General features: G+C 48.1%; 1 protein-coding gene across 2 annotated transcripts in view; it reads right to left on the bottom strand.

The window, feature by feature from the left end:
- LOC132807129 (zinc finger protein 239-like) overlaps nt 1–15,424 on the bottom strand; it is a 48,677-nt gene that overhangs the window by 10,870 nt on the left and 22,383 nt on the right. The window contains exon 1 of one of the 2 annotated variants that reach the window (XM_060821440.1): nt 3,436–3,663. The exons of the other annotated variant lie outside the window; for it this stretch is intronic. The gene's annotated coding sequence lies outside the window, so the exon portion shown is untranslated. Of the gene's footprint in view, nt 1–3,435; nt 3,664–15,424 lie in introns of those variants that run through there. 2 annotated transcript variants of the gene reach the window in all.

The raw sequence follows: 15,424 nt of genomic DNA, 5'->3' as shown, positions 1-15,424 counted from the left end.
ATTGTTTTTGCCCCGGATCACAGCACTCAGAACCTCCCCCCTTCTGAAAATCGAAAGACAAGTCTCACCCTGCCCTCTTATATGTGTATTACCTAACTGCTTAATCGTTTCAGGTGAATACAGCCCACACATCCCACTGCTGCCAGTAACCTTCACAATGCAGTTGGAAGTACCTGCAGCACTGAGAATTGTAAGGCTTCTAACGATGCCAGTTACTGATTCACCACTCCTTCTGACGCACAGCATTGGAAATACAGTGTTGCAGGCTGAAAGAAATGAGCACTTTTAAACAAAGTGCTAACCCTTCACTAGGCTCCTCGCTCAGCACACTTTATTTAAAGCACTTCATCCCCACAGTGCAATGAATTCTCAATTTCCACCAAAAATGTATTCACTCAGTTGCTGTCTCACAGATGAAGGATATCATTGTAACTCTTTCTGTTCCCAGTAAGGGCAAAACATGTTTGAAAACTGCTTTGGAAGTCCAGCCTTCACAACAACACTTCTGCTTTCACGGAAGACAGCACAGAAACAAACCCTTCGGCCCAACTCATCCATTCCGACCTGATATCCTCAATTAATCTAGTCCCAATTACCAGCATCTGGCCCATATCCCCAAAGGGTGTTGTTGGTGCGGACTGTTCTGAAGTACTGTGCACAGTTCTGGTCGCGCTGTTATAGTAAGCATATTACTAAACTGGAGAGGATTCAGAAAAGATTTGCTAGGTTGGGACTTTCTTCACTGGAGTGTAGGAGGTAGAGGGAGTAACCTTTACAGAGGTTTACAAAATCATTAGCGGCTTAGATGAGCTAAATAGCAAAAGGCATTTTCTCGAAGGTGAGAGAGTTCAAACCTAAGGGGATATTTTAAAGGCAATTAGATTAAATTAAATTCCTACAGTATGGAAACAGGTCCTTCGGCCCAACAAGGCCAAACCGACCCTCCAAAGAGTAACCCACCCAGACCCAACTCCGCCTGACTAATGCACATCTTTGGATTGTGGGAGGAAACCCGAGCATCCAAGGAAACCCACGCAGACATGGGGAGAATGTGCAAACTCCACACAGAGTCACCCGAGATTGGAAATGAACCCAGGTCCCTGGTGCTGTGAGGCAGAAGTGCTGACCACTGAGCCACCATGCCACCCTTAAGGAGGAGGATTTTAAAAGGATGTGAGGGACAACGTTTTTACACAGTGGTTTGATTGAACGCCAGAGGAACGGTGGATACAGGTACAGTTACAATGTTTAAAAGACATTTGGATTAGTACATAAGGGTTTGGAGGGACATGAGCCAAATGCAGGTAGGTGGGATGAGCTTAATTTGGGAACATGGTAGGCATGGGCCAGTTGGACCAAAGGGTCTGCTTCCATGCTCTGATGAAGGGCTTATGCTCGAAACGTCGAATTCTCTATTCCTGAGATGCTGCCTGGCCTGCTGTGCTTTGACCAGCAACACATTTGCAGCTGTGATCTCCAGCATCTGCAGACCTCATTTTTTACTCTATATTCATGAACCCACCTAGATGTATTTTAAATATTGTAACTTCACCAGTCTCCTCCACTTCCTCCGGCAGCTCACAAAACCCTCTGCGTGAAAACATTGCCCCTCAGGTTCCTTTTAAATCTTTCCCCTCTCACGTAAAACCTATGCCCTCTCATCCTGGACTCGCCTAACCTGGGGAAAAGATCTTGGCTATGCACCCTATTCATGCCCATTACAAACTTGTATAAGGACATCCCTCAGCCTCCAACGCTCCAGGGAAAACAGCCCCAAGCCTATTCAGCCTCTGCCTATTACTCAACCCCTCCAAATCTGGCAACTGTCTTGTAAATCTTTTCTAAACCCTTTCAAGTTTCATAACATCTTTCCTATTGCAGTGACACCAGAATTGCACACAATATTCCAAAAGTGGCCTAACCAAGGTCCTGTACAGCTGCAAAAATCACCTCCCAACTCCAATACTCAATGCACTGACGGATACAAGGCGGCATACCAAACCCGTCGACCTACAACTCCACTTTCAATGAACTATGAACCTGCACTCCAAGGTCTCTTGGCTCGGCAACATTCCCCATTAACTGTGTAAGTCCTGCCTGGATTGCCTCACCAAAATGCAACACTTCCCAGATATCTAAATTAAACTCTATCTGCCACTCCTTGACCCATCAGCCCATCTGATTAATTCTAATCCATAGCGAACTTCGTTCCTCTCTCATTCCCTTCAAGCTGAAAATCTCCATCCCACACACACTCCCTCCATTCTCACTTTGCTGAACCTAATCCCTGCTGTACCTCACCCTGAATCGGCTGGTTCATGCTGATTAACCGACCCACCCTCAACAGGGATCTAATTGATACATACAGATTACTGAATCGTCTGGACAGAGTGGATACTGGGAAGATGCTTCCAGTGGTAGGAGAGACTAGGAGCCGAGGGCATCATCTTTGAATAAAAGAGAGACTTTTAGAGCAGAGATAAGGAGAAGCTTCTTCCGCCAGAGAGTGGTGAATCGATGGAATTAATTGCCACAGAAGGCTGTGGAGGTCAGGTCACTGAGTATAGTTAAGACACAGGTTGATAGGTTCTTGAGTATCAAGAGGGTCGAGGCTTATGATGAGAGGAAGTGGTGGATGCAGGAAAAGTTATACCAGTTAAAAAACATTTGGATAAGTACATGAATAGGAAAAATTTGGAGGATTATGGGCCAAATACAGGCAAATAGGACGAGTTTAATTTGAGAACATAGTCAGCATGGACTGGTTGGACTAAAGGGACTGTTTTTGTGCTGTATGACTATTTAACTGTTCTATACATGTAAAACCGTTTTCTTGCCTTCCCCATAACCATCCACTTCTTTGTTGTTCAAAAATCAGATTAACCCAGCCTTGAATATATTCAATGACCCCCTAACTGCAGGAAGGCATCCCCACTTCTGAACGCAATTCTTCTTGCTAATAAAACACTTACCTTGCTCATTGTTTGCTACAACTGGCAGTGACTGGTGTAGAAAGACGCTGAGGCCCCTTTGTACATCCACACACATCATTCATGATGAAAGGCTCATGCCCAAAACGTCGACACACTCCCTCTTCTCAGACGTTGCCTGACCTGCTGCGCTTTTCCAGAGCCACACTTTTCGATTCTGATCTCCAGCATCTGCAGTCCTCACTTGCTCCACAACCCAATATACCAGCAATAAACTCCTTTCTGCAATTTCTCTTACAGCAAAGTCTGTACCTTCACATTGTGGTACCACATTTGCCATGTGTTTGCCAACTTAGACGGAGACCTGGACCAACTTTTCTACAGTCTGTCCCCTCCCTGGATTCACTCCTTTTCCTTACAGTCGCTGCACATCAACAATCGAATCCCAGAATGAAACAAAAGGAAATGGAAAAAGGGGAGGCTGAGAAAAGAGTGTTGTACTCACAGATGTTGAAGAGAGGAACAACGTTGCAGTCTGGGGTGAAGATTAATTTTCATTGAGAGAGGGGAGCAATAGTGGTTTCAGAAGCTTGTGGTCCAACTTCCGCATTCAGACAATAGGTGGACTCTGATTGGCAGGAGGACAGGACCCCTTCCGGTCCTCCAAGATGTCCCATTGGTCCATCAAAAGAAAGTCTACCGACAGCGAGGAGCATGCACAGTGCTTTGCTGACACCGGCGTGCATGCGCAATATACCCTATGGCGATGTTACTGACATTTTCAGTGTATAAATGCCAACAGGAGAAATAAAGACTGGAGTCACTTTTTTTTTAATCCTGTGGCTCAACATTTTAATCCTTTTGCATTTTGTCTGTCTGGCTGCTCAGCTGTGTATGCCTTTGCCCCAGGGTAGGGGAGTTGTGGGAGAAAGGAAAACTATGTTGCCTACAGAAACCATGTTTCTCCCGAAGGAAATTATGGCTTACCCACAATGCCGTTGGTGCCTCAAATTAGCTGCACCCAGAAACGGACAGTAAACGAACCATTACCTCATCGGAGAAACATGTTATGTAAACGACCCGTGAATGTGATTCATTAACTCACATTGACATTGCACTTCCAGAAGCCCCGAAGGCTCTCCTCTGCATCCCCAGGAATCCAGCCAGCACAATAGTCCTGCAGACTAGATGTCACCAAGATACTCAATGTAAACAGGATATTCCTGATTACTTTATCAATGCCTTTAGACGAGCTCACTGCGCATTGTTTAGTAGATTGATACTATTTAAGCATTGTTAGCCTGCTTTCAAAACTATTAAACTGTCAACTGGAATTAAAACAGTATTGTCTTATCAATCTCTTGTTACCCTTTATAAACTGTATATGCTTGTACCTGGGTGGGGAGGTTGTGAATCATCAATGCAGAGCAGTCATTCTGTGCTGAGAGGTCATTGACCTCTTCCACTACAGTATATAGTGAAATAAACAAACGTATCAATCAATTTCATAAGGTCTGCGTACAAGCTTTATTCATAATTGGACAATTCTCTGACAGGAGTCCCAAACTAGAGGGGCATAGGTTTTGGGTAAGAGGGAAAAGATTTAAAAAGGGCCTGAGGGGTAACTTTTTCATGCAGACAGTGGTACATGGATTGAACAAGCTGCAAAAGGGTGTGGTGGAGGCTGGTCAATTACAACAGTTAAAAGGCATCTAAATGGGCATATGAGTCAGAAAGGATATGGGCCAAGTACTGGCAAATAGAACATTAAATTAAATTACGATATCCGGTTGGCATGGACCGAAGTGTCTGTTTCCCTGCTCTCCAACTCTTATTACTCTATTCAACATAGTCTGAACCAATTTCACAAGACTAGGAATATGCCATTCACCCTTTGCAGTCTGTCCTGAGCGGTGGCCTACCTGCACATATTTCAAAGTCAAAGAATGTGGTGCTAGACAAGCACAGCCAGTCAGGCAACATCAGAGAAGCAGGAGAAACACGTTGCGCATTTCAATGCAAGTTTCAGAAAGACGTCTACAGCTTTATTTTAAAAATGAACGTGCTTTCAGACTTTAACGATGTTTCTGAATATATCATTTTAGCTCTTCTCAATTTTAAAGATCAGCCATTTCTTGCACACCCCTGTCATCCAGGTAGAATCATCGCCATCCATTCTCTCTGACTCTCCTTAGAAGGGCTTAATACAGCGATCAAAGAAGGCACGAGGCACGAGTAAGGACATCTGGGGGGGGAGATGAGAGAGACAATGGACAAAGGGAGAGAGGGTAGGGAAGAGAGAGAAAATGGATAGGGAACATGGTTGGGGCATAAAGACAGACTGGGCAGGATGGAGGATGGGGGGGAAGAATGAGGGTGCAGAGAATGAGGGAGAGATAATAGGAGTCAAGAGAGTTGCGGGAGAGAGAATGGGCGTGCAGAGTGTGAGGGGAGAGAAGGACTGGGGCAGATGGTGGGGTGGGGTGGGGTGGGGGGGAAGAGAAAGACTGGGGGAGAGAAAGCAGGAGCAAAGGATAGGGGAGAGAGAGAATGGGGTACAGAGTGTGAGGAGAGAGAGAATGGGCAGAGGGGCAGCGGGTAAGGGGAGAGACAACACAAATCCCACCTTCCCCAGGACCGGTGTTAGTCGCCCCAAAATGAAAACCACTCCTCCCACAGCAGACTTGGTATACACGATATACACGTGGCTAAGGCAGTAGAATCATTTAATTCTTACAGGCCATCGAATTCACACCGACTTTCCGAACAGCATCCCACCCAGACCAACCCGCTTACCCTGGAGCTACCCATGGCTAATGCACCCCAACCTGCACATCCCTGGACACTTCAGCACGGCCGATCCCACCCTAAACTGCAGATCGTTGGACTGTGGAGAAAACCCGGAGTTAACATTAGCAGACACGAGGGCGAGAACGTCCCAAAGTCGCCACAGGCTGTCGACCGAGGCTGGAATTTAACCTGGGTCCCTTACACTATGAGGCACAAGTGCTAACCACTGAACCACCATGCCACCCACACATTTGAGGTTCTGCTTTGTAGCTTCTAACTTCTCATGTGCCCTCAGCAGAGGCTCTCTCCTCCTGACATTGTTGGACCACACCCGCTGCAACCATCCTTCCCCACTTCTCCTGCTCTGAGCACATCGGTTCCCGAATCACGGCGCCAGATAGACACCGACTACAGAGCAGCTGCCAACTGCAGAGAACGGAGACAATTCCTGTTACCATTCTGTCCCTTACCCACCACCTCCCCCTCCTCAAAAATGTTCTTACTTCGAACACCCACCCAGTTGCAGCCCTCTCTCAGATCCCCTTTACCTCTCTGTCTCATGCTCACACCCTCCTGACCCTGTCCACGGGCCCAATCAGAAGGCTCTGTGCGTTAAGGAGAATGGCCATCTCCCAGAATAAACTGTCCAGGTAACTTTCCCCCTTTCTCCCCAGTATGGCTTCCAATTCTATGTCTCGGAGCCGAAGGTCTTTCAGCATGTGTTTGCGCTGGATCACAGCATCCAGAGCCTCCCACTTTCTGCAAATCGAAAGACAAGTCCCACCCTGCCCTCTCCAACGTGTGTTGTGTAGCTGCTTCATCGTTTTTCGTGGCCGAGTAGAGGCTGATAAAGCAAGTTCAGAACCCATGAGGATGGCCTCAACTGGGACCTTGGATTCATGTCACACTACAGGTGACCCCAAGGCACTACACATTCACGCAGACCCTCTCTCACACACATGCTCTGTCTCAGATACACGCATACTCTCCCACACTCATACCTACACACACTCTCTCACAGGCTTATACCTAATCTCACACACACACACACACACTTTATCAAACATGCACAGACGTAAACACATTCCCCGCTTTGTGTGTGGGAAATGATTTGTCCATTCAAAAAAAAACCTTCTGAAACACCAGTGAGTACACATTGAGGTTGTTACCTGCTCCCTCTATGGAAAAGGATTTAATCGGTCATCTTACCCTCTGAGACACCAGCAAGTTCACACCTGACTGCAGACAGCTGTGTGTTGCTGCTGCTGCTGATGCCGGACGGATCCAACCCTTCCCCTTCCCCCACCCCATCCCCCCAACCAAGCAGGACGAGGAAGCAGATGCATAGAACAGGGAAATGTGATGCCTGTGATATCACATGGGTAGGCCAGCAGAAGGTGACTTTGTATTACTTTACTTATCAGGAAAAGAGAAAATCTGACTTTGATTCATCACTTTGTAATTCAGTCTTTCAAAGTGTGTCCCACTTCAGGCAGAGCTGGGCACACACAAACACGTGGACACCCAGGCACAAAATCAGATTCACAAACAGCCATAAAGAGACGCTCGGGGACAGTATGTGCCTTTGCAGACAGAGTTTGTCATTCATACACAGGCACTCTCAAGCTTGCCTCCAAGATAAACTGTGTCCCATTGCTCGCAGAGATGGTCACACTAATACAGAAAAACAAACTTTAACACAGAGACAGAGGTACAATACAGACTGAGACACAGATTCACTGACTTTGTGAGAAGATTTGTAATTCGGGTGTTCGTTGTTGTGGTTCTGTTCGCCGATCTGGGAATTTGTGTTGCAGACGTTTTGTCCCCTGTCTAGGTGACATCCTCAGTGCTTGGGAGCGCTTCTGTGCTGTTTCCCCCGGCATTTATAGTGGATTGCCTAAATGAACATGTGTTGTGGCTGTTGCCGATTTGAAACTACAGTTTTGTCTCTGTGTGTGTTTTAAGTCTGGAGCCAGTTTGTGAGATGATGAGGTCGGTAGGGGAGGGGAGAGGGGATGGGGGAGACAGACACACAGTTTGGACTTAATTATTGAGCTACTACTTTCCCTCACACCTCCTCCCTGCCTACTCTCAGATCACTAAGATGTCTCTTGCAATGTTCCATTCCCGATATGCCCGATAGGTAGAAGAAACTGGCTGGATGGGCTGAGATTTGGGCAAAAAGTGAGGTTTGCAGGTGCAGGAGATCAGAGCTGAAAATGTGTTGCTGGTTAAAGCGCAGCAGGTCAGGCAGCATCCAAGGAACAGGAAATTCGAGACGGTCCAGGTGAATTTGAGGTCGGGATGGAAGGTGTTGGTAAAGTGGATGAACTGTTCAACCTCCTCGTGGGAGCATGAGGCAGCGCCGATACAGTCATGGATGTAGCGGAGGAAAAGGTGGGGGATGGTGCCAGTGTAGTTGCGGAAGATGGACTGTTCCACATATCCTACGAAGAGACAGGCATAGCTGGGGCCCATGCGGGTGCCCATGGCAACTCCTTTAGTTTGGAGGAAGTGGGAGGATTGGAAAGAAAAGTTGTTCAGGGTGAGGACCAGTTCAGTCAGTCGAAGGAGGGTGTCGGTGGAAGGGTACTGGTTGGTACGGCGGGAAAGGAAGAAGCGGAGGGCTTTGAGTCCTTCATGATGAGGGATGGAGGTGTATAGGTTCTGGATGTCCATCGTGAAGATAAGGCATTGGGGACCGGAGAAGCAAAAATCATGGAGGAGGTGGAGGGCGTGGGTGGTGTCCCGAACGTAGGTGGGGAGTTCTTGGACTAAGGGGGACAATTTGAGCACACAGGGATCTTTAACTGATAGACCTGAAGGCATTTAAAATAAGTCCTGACAGCCATAGCTTCCTCTGTCATGTGGATGGAACAGGAGGTGAGTATCAGAGGGTTTCTGTCTGTGTGTGTATGTCTCTGTGTGAGTACAGTTGGAATCCCAGTGCCAGTTTTGTTCGATGAACCACCCTCCATCACCCCCACCCATTCCTGAACCATCTAGACTGAAGCAGACTCCAGGACCAGGGCCTGTCCCTCATGGGTGAGAGGGAATGTGTGAAACCATAGAGAAAGCTGGAACCCACTGGAATAGTATCCCTTCCTCAGTCTCTCCATGTCTTTCCTTAACTTCTGTCTGTTTCTCTCGGATTCTCTCTGACTCTTCTTTCCCCTTTCCTCACTCTGTCTCTCTCCTTCTTTTCCACCTCCAACGTTCTGTTCTGTGGGTTCAGGTACATAATTGTTTGAAGTTTGCATCACAGGGTGGTTAAAAAGACAATCAGCACATTTGCCTCATTGCTCAGTTCTTTGTGTATAGGAGTTGGGACGTTACGTTGAGCTTGCATGGGACATTGGCGAGGCCTCTTCTGGAGGATTGTGTCCAGTTCTAGTCACCAATGTAATGGAAAGGATATTATTAAGCTGGGGAATGTTCCAAAAAGATTTACTCAGATGTTGCTGGCTATGGAGGATTGGGGTTATAAGGAGGGGTAGGATAGGCCCGGATTTAGTTATTGGAGTGTAGGAGATTGAGAGGTGACCTTAGAGCTTATAAAATCATGAGAGGAATGGGTCAAGTTAATGGTATATTTTCCCCAGGACAGAGGATTCCAAGACGAGGGGTACAATTTTTAAAGTGAGAGGGAAGAGATATTAGAAAGACAAGAGGGGCTTTTTATTTAACAGAGAGTGGTTTGCAAATGCAAAGAACTTCCTGAGGAAGTGGTGAATAAATGCTGGCCAGTGACAACATTTAAAGGATATCAATAATTACATGAATAGGAAATATCTGGAGTGATATAGGCCAAGAGCAGGCAAGTGGAACTAATTGAGTTTGGGATTATGTTTGGCATAGGAGAAAGTGAGGACTGCAGATGCTGGAGATCAGAGATTAAAAATGTGTCGCTGGAAAAGCGTAGCAGGTCAGGCAGCATCAAAGGAACAGAGAATCGACGTTTCGGGCATAAGCCCTTCTTCAGGAATGAGGAGGGTGTGCCAAGCAGGCTAAGATAAAAGATAGGGAGGAGGGACTTGGGGGAGAGGCGTTAGGAATACAATAGGTGGAAGGAGGTTAAGGTGAGGGTGATAGGCCAGAGAGGGGGGTGGGGGCAGAGAGGTCGTGAAGAAGATTGCAGATCAAGAAGGCGGTGCTGAGCCTGCGGGTTGGGACTGAGAAAAGGTGGGGAGAGGGGAAATGAGAAAGCTGGAGAAATCTGAATTCATCCCTTGTGCTTGGAGGGTTCCTAGGCAGAAGATGAGGCGCTCTTTCCAGGCGCCGTGTTGCCATGGTCTGGCGATGGAGGAGGCCAAGGACCTGTATGTCCTTGGCGGAGTGGGAGAGGGAGGTTGGGTTGGTTGATGCGGGTATCCCAGAGGTGTTCTCTGAAAAGTTCCGCAAGTAGGCAGCCTGTCTCCCCAATATATAGTAGACCACATCGGGTGCAGAGGAAGCAGTAAATGATGTGTGTGGAGGTGCAGATGATTTTCTGACCGATATGGAAGGACCCCTTGGGGCCTTGGAGGGAATTGAGGGGGGAGGTGTGGGCGCAAGTTTTGCATTTTTTGCGGTTGCAGGGGAAGGTGCCGGGAGTGGAGGTTGGGTTGGTAGGGGGTGTGGATCTGATGAGGGAGTTGCGGAGGGAGTGGTCTTTCCAGAAAGCTGATGATGGTGGGGTCTGTTTGGAGATGCCGGAAATGACAAAGGATGATACGATGTATCTGGAGGTTGGTGGGGTGGTAGGTGAGTACCAGTGGGGTTCTGTCCTGGTGGTGATTGGAGAGGCGGGGTTAAAGGGCAGAGGAGCGGGAAGTGGAGGAAATGCGGTGGAGAGCATCGTCAACCACGTCTGAGGGGAAATTGCGGTCTTTGAAGAAGGAGGCCATCTGGGTTGTTCGGTATTGAAATTGGTCCTTCTGGGAGCAGATGCAGCGAAGGCGAAGGAATTGGGAATATGGGATGGCGTTTTTACAGGGGGCAGAGTGGGAGGAGGTGTAATCTAGGTGGGAGTCAGTTGATTTATAGTAAACGTCTGTGTTGAGTCGGTCATCCGAGATAGAAATGGAGAGGTCTAGAAAGGGGAGGGAGGAGTCTGAGATGGACCAGGTAAATTTGAGGTCAGGGTGTTAGTAAAGTGGATGAACTGTTCAATCTCCTCATGGGAGCACGAGGTAGCACCGATACCATCATTGATGTGGCGGAGGAAAAGGTGGGGAATGGTGCCAGTGTAGTTGCGGAAGATGGGCTGTTCCACATATCCAGCGAAGAGGCAGGCATAGCTGGGGCCCATGTGGGTGCCCATGGCTACTCCTTCGGTTTGGAGGAAGTGGCAGGATTGGAAAGAGAAGTTGTTCAGGGTGAAGACCAGTTCAGTCAGTCGAAGGAGGGTGTCAGTGGAAGGGTACTGGTTGGTTCGGCGGGAAAGGAAGAAGCGGAGGGCTTTGAGGCCTTCGTGATGGGGGTTGGAGGTGTATAGGTACTGGATGTCCATGGTGAAGATAAGGCGTTGGAGGCCGGGGAAGCGAAAATCATGGAGGAGGTGGAGGGCGTGGGTGGTGTCCCGAACGTAGGTAGGGGGTTCTTGGACTAAAGAGGATAGGATTGTGTCAAGATATGCAGAAATGGGTTCGGTGGGGCAGGAGCAGGCTGAGACAATGTGCTCCTGTCCCACCGAACTCATTTCTGCATACCTTGACACAGTCCTGTCCCCCTTAGTCCAAGAACTCCCCACCTACGTTTGGGACACCACCCACGCCCTCCAGCTCCCCCATGATTTTCGCTTCCCCGGTCCCCAATGCCTTATCTTTACCATCGACATCCAGTCCCTATACACTTTCATCCCCTGTCACTAAGGCCTCAAAGCCCTCAGCTTCTTCCTTTCCTGCCAAACCAACTGACACCGTCCTTCGACTGACTGAACTGGTCTTCACTCTGAACAACTTCTCTTTCCAATCCTCCCACTTCCTCCAAACCAAAGGAGTAGCCATGGGCACCCACATGGGCCCCAGCTATGCCTGCCTCTTTGCTGGATTTGTGGAACAGTCCATCTTCCACAGCTACACTGGCACCACCCCCACCGTTTCCTCCGCTACATCGATGACTGTATCGGCGCTACCTCGTGCTCCCACGAGGAGGTTGAACAGTTCATCCACTTTACTAACACCTTCCACCCTGACCTCAAATTTACCTGGACTATCTCAGACTCTTCCCTCCCCTTCCTAGACCTCTCCATTTCTATCTCAGACGACTGACTCAACACAGACATTTACTATAAATCGACTGACTCCCACAGCTACCTAGATTACACCTCCTCCCACCCTGCCCCCTGTAAAAACGCCATCCCATATTCCCAATTCCTTCGCCTTCGCCACATCTGCTCCCAGGAGGACCAATTCCAATACTAAACAACCCTCCTTCTTCAAAGACCGCAATTTCCCCTCAGACGTGGTTGACGATGCTCTCCACCGCATCTCCTCCACTTCCCATTCCTCCACCCTTGAACCCCGCCCCTCCAATCGCCACCAGGTCAGAACCCCACTGTCCTCACCTACCACCCCACCAACCTCCAGATACATCGTATCATCCTTTGTCATTTCCCCCACCTCCAAACAGACCCCACCACCAAGGATCTATTTCCCTCCCCACCCCTACAGCATTCTGGAAAGACCACCCCCTCGGTGACTCCCTCGTCAGGTCCACACCCCCCACCAACCCAACCTCCACTCCCAGCACCTTCCCCTGCAACCGCAAGAAATGCAAAACTTGCGCCCACACCTCCCCCCTCACTTCCCTCCAAGGCCCCAAGGGATCCTTCCATATCCACCACAAATTCACCTGCACCTCCACACATATAATTTACTGCATCCGCTGCACCCGATGTGGCCTCCTATACAATGGGGAGACAGGCCACCTACTTGCGGAATGTTTCAGAGAAACCTCTGGGACACCCGCACCAACCAACCGAACCACCCCATGGCTGCACACTTTAACTCCCTCTCCCACTCTGCCAAGGATATGCAAGTCCTTGGCCTCCTTTATCGCCAGACCATAGCAACACGACGGCTGGAGGAAGAGCGCCTCATCTTCCGCCTAGGAATCCTCCAACCACAAGGGATGAATTCAGACTTCTCCAGCTTTCTCATTTCCCCTCCCCCCACCCTTTCTCAGTCCCAACCCTTGGACTCAGCACCACCTTCTTGACCTGCAGTCTCCTTCGCGACCTCTCTGCCCCCACCCCCTCACCTTAACCTCCTTCCACCTATCGTATTCCCAACACCTCTCCCCCAAGTCCCTCCTCCCTACCTTTTATCTTAGCCTGCTTGGCACACCCTCCTCATTCCTGAAGAAGGGCTTATGCCCGAAATGTCGATTCTCCTGTTCCTTTGATGCTGCCTGATCTGCTGCGCTTTTCCAGCAACACATTTTTAAATTATGTTTGGCATAGATTGGTTGGTTCAAAGGATCTATTTCTGTACTGGCTGACACGGTTCTGTGTATCTCACTCTCTCCCACCCTGTCTTGGTTCCTCAGCCTGCCTGCCTGTCACTTTCTTTTGCATTTCTGGCTTTAACCTTACTTTTCTGCCTATTCTTTCACATTCTTTATTTCTTCATTTCTCTGTCTTTTAGTTTCTCTTTTTGTCCTTTTTTAAAAATCTCCTCTCTTTCCTCCTCCATCCCTCTGCAGAACACCTCCTCTCCAGGTTTTTGTCTCCACCATCTCTTTTTGGTCTGTCTGTTTTCTCCCCCAGCCACCACCCCCATATCCTTTGTTTCGCTATTTTATTCTTGTCTCTTTTTAGTCTCCTTTTCTTACCTGTCTTTCTTTTTTAATGTTTGCTGTCGTTTTATTCCCCTAATTCTCCAGTCTCTTTTCTTTCCTGTTTCTCTGCAGAACCCCCACCCCCAAGAAGGTTTTTCAGGCCGTCCACAATTATGCACTCCCCATAGTCTTCAGACTATAGCGGGTCCACACAGGGGAGAGGCTGCTCACCTGCTGTCAGTGCAGGAAGGGATATACCCACTCCTCCCACCTGCAGAGGCACCAGTGAGCTCACGTGCAATCGCAGGTGTCTTGAAGGAGTGATGGCTGAATTCCATTATCGACTGGATGGTCAACCCAGTTTTGAGGACTCCCATGTTTGAACCCAGCCGCAGCAGATAGCAGAATTGGAATTCGGTCAGAAATCTGGAGTTCAAACTCTAACGATGAAACCATTTTCGGGGGGGGGGGGCGGGGGAAGAAAACCATCTGATTCACTCATGACCTTTTTAGGGAAGGAAAGAGCAGTTGCGGGAAAGGATTCACTCAGTTGTCCCAGCTGCATCCTTTACCAGGGCTGGCCTACACATGGTGCCAGACCCACAGCAGTTGATTGCCCTCCCCACCAGCAAATGAGTGAGGACACATTAGATACAGGGTTGAAAGTGCTGAATGAGGCAATACTTCCTATGGGTTAAGGCTGTACCAAGGATCCAATTACAATGGGGCAACTCAATGCTGACCAATAGTAAAGGAGGTGGCGTGGCATGGGGTGGGATGGGTGGTTTGACCTAGAGTTTTTTTAGATTAGATTAGACTTACAGTGTGGAAACAGGCCCTTCGGCCCAACAAGTCCACACCGACCCGCCGAAGCACAACCCACCCATACCCTTACATTTACCCCTTACCTAACACTACGGGCAATTTAGCATGGCCAATTCACCTGACCCGCACATCTTTGTGACTGTGGGAGGAAACCGGAGCACCCGGAGGAAACCCACGCAGACACGGGGAGAACGTGCAAACTCCACACAGTCAGTCGCCTGAGTCGGGAATTGAACCCGGGTCTCTGGTGCTGTGAGGCAGCAGTGCTAACCACTGTGCCACCGTGCCGCCGTGTTTTGTTTTTATAAAAAGCTAGTTTTTGTGCGCTTTTTTGCTGGAGAGATTTGAAGCTGTAACGAAGTTGGGTCGCAATAAAAGTTACCTGAACTTACCACCAGGCTCAGACTCTCATTAAAAGCTGAGAAATCCAACAGGGTTTTGTTTTAAAGCTGCTCATTTCTTTTTGCCTGCAGCGCTAAGTTTCCAATCTCGTGTATCAGAAGGAGCATTGAGTGAGTAGTTAGTATCGTTAGAAGTTCTAAATTTTTCATGACTGCAGGTTCATCATTTCATCAGCCTTATAAAGTTTACTGGCAGCAGCTGGAAGTGTGGGCTGTGTTCAGTAGAAATAAAGTTCAAAAATCACACAACTCCAGCTTGTAGTCCAACAGATTTATTTGGAGCACTACTTCTTCAACAGTTGGCTGTGGAGCAGGGTCAAAAGACACAGAATTTACAGCAATATATCAGTGTCATGCAACTGAAGTGATATTTTGAACAAACCTAGATTGTTAAGTTTTTTATCTTTTAAAATGGGCTCCAGGTTTCAGTTCATTTATATGTAAATCCCAGAACTACTTTTAAGTCACATTCTCCTTTTAAATTAGGTTCGAGTCGACCTGTATCGCAATCTTGAGTCAGACTGGTTCTATTCCAAAGTAGGAATTTACAAAATATTACATGGATTGACTACCTGCAGTATGTTTTGAGCAAAATAGAATGCATCTGCAAATGCAAATTCACCCCATAGACTTATATGTATGTGCACATGTATGTGAGAAAGTGTGTGTTTGCGTGTGTGCATGCTTGGTAAAGTGTGAGAGAGATTAAGTACA

This window comes from Hemiscyllium ocellatum (assembly GCF_020745735.1).
Source record: "Hemiscyllium ocellatum isolate sHemOce1 chromosome 27 unlocalized genomic scaffold, sHemOce1.pat.X.cur. SUPER_27_unloc_1, whole genome shotgun sequence".
NCBI classification, from domain to species: Eukaryota; Metazoa; Chordata; class Chondrichthyes; order Orectolobiformes; family Hemiscylliidae; genus Hemiscyllium; species Hemiscyllium ocellatum.
The sequence above is the reverse complement of the archived record's forward strand: the minus strand, read 5'-3'. Positions and strand labels throughout refer to the sequence as shown.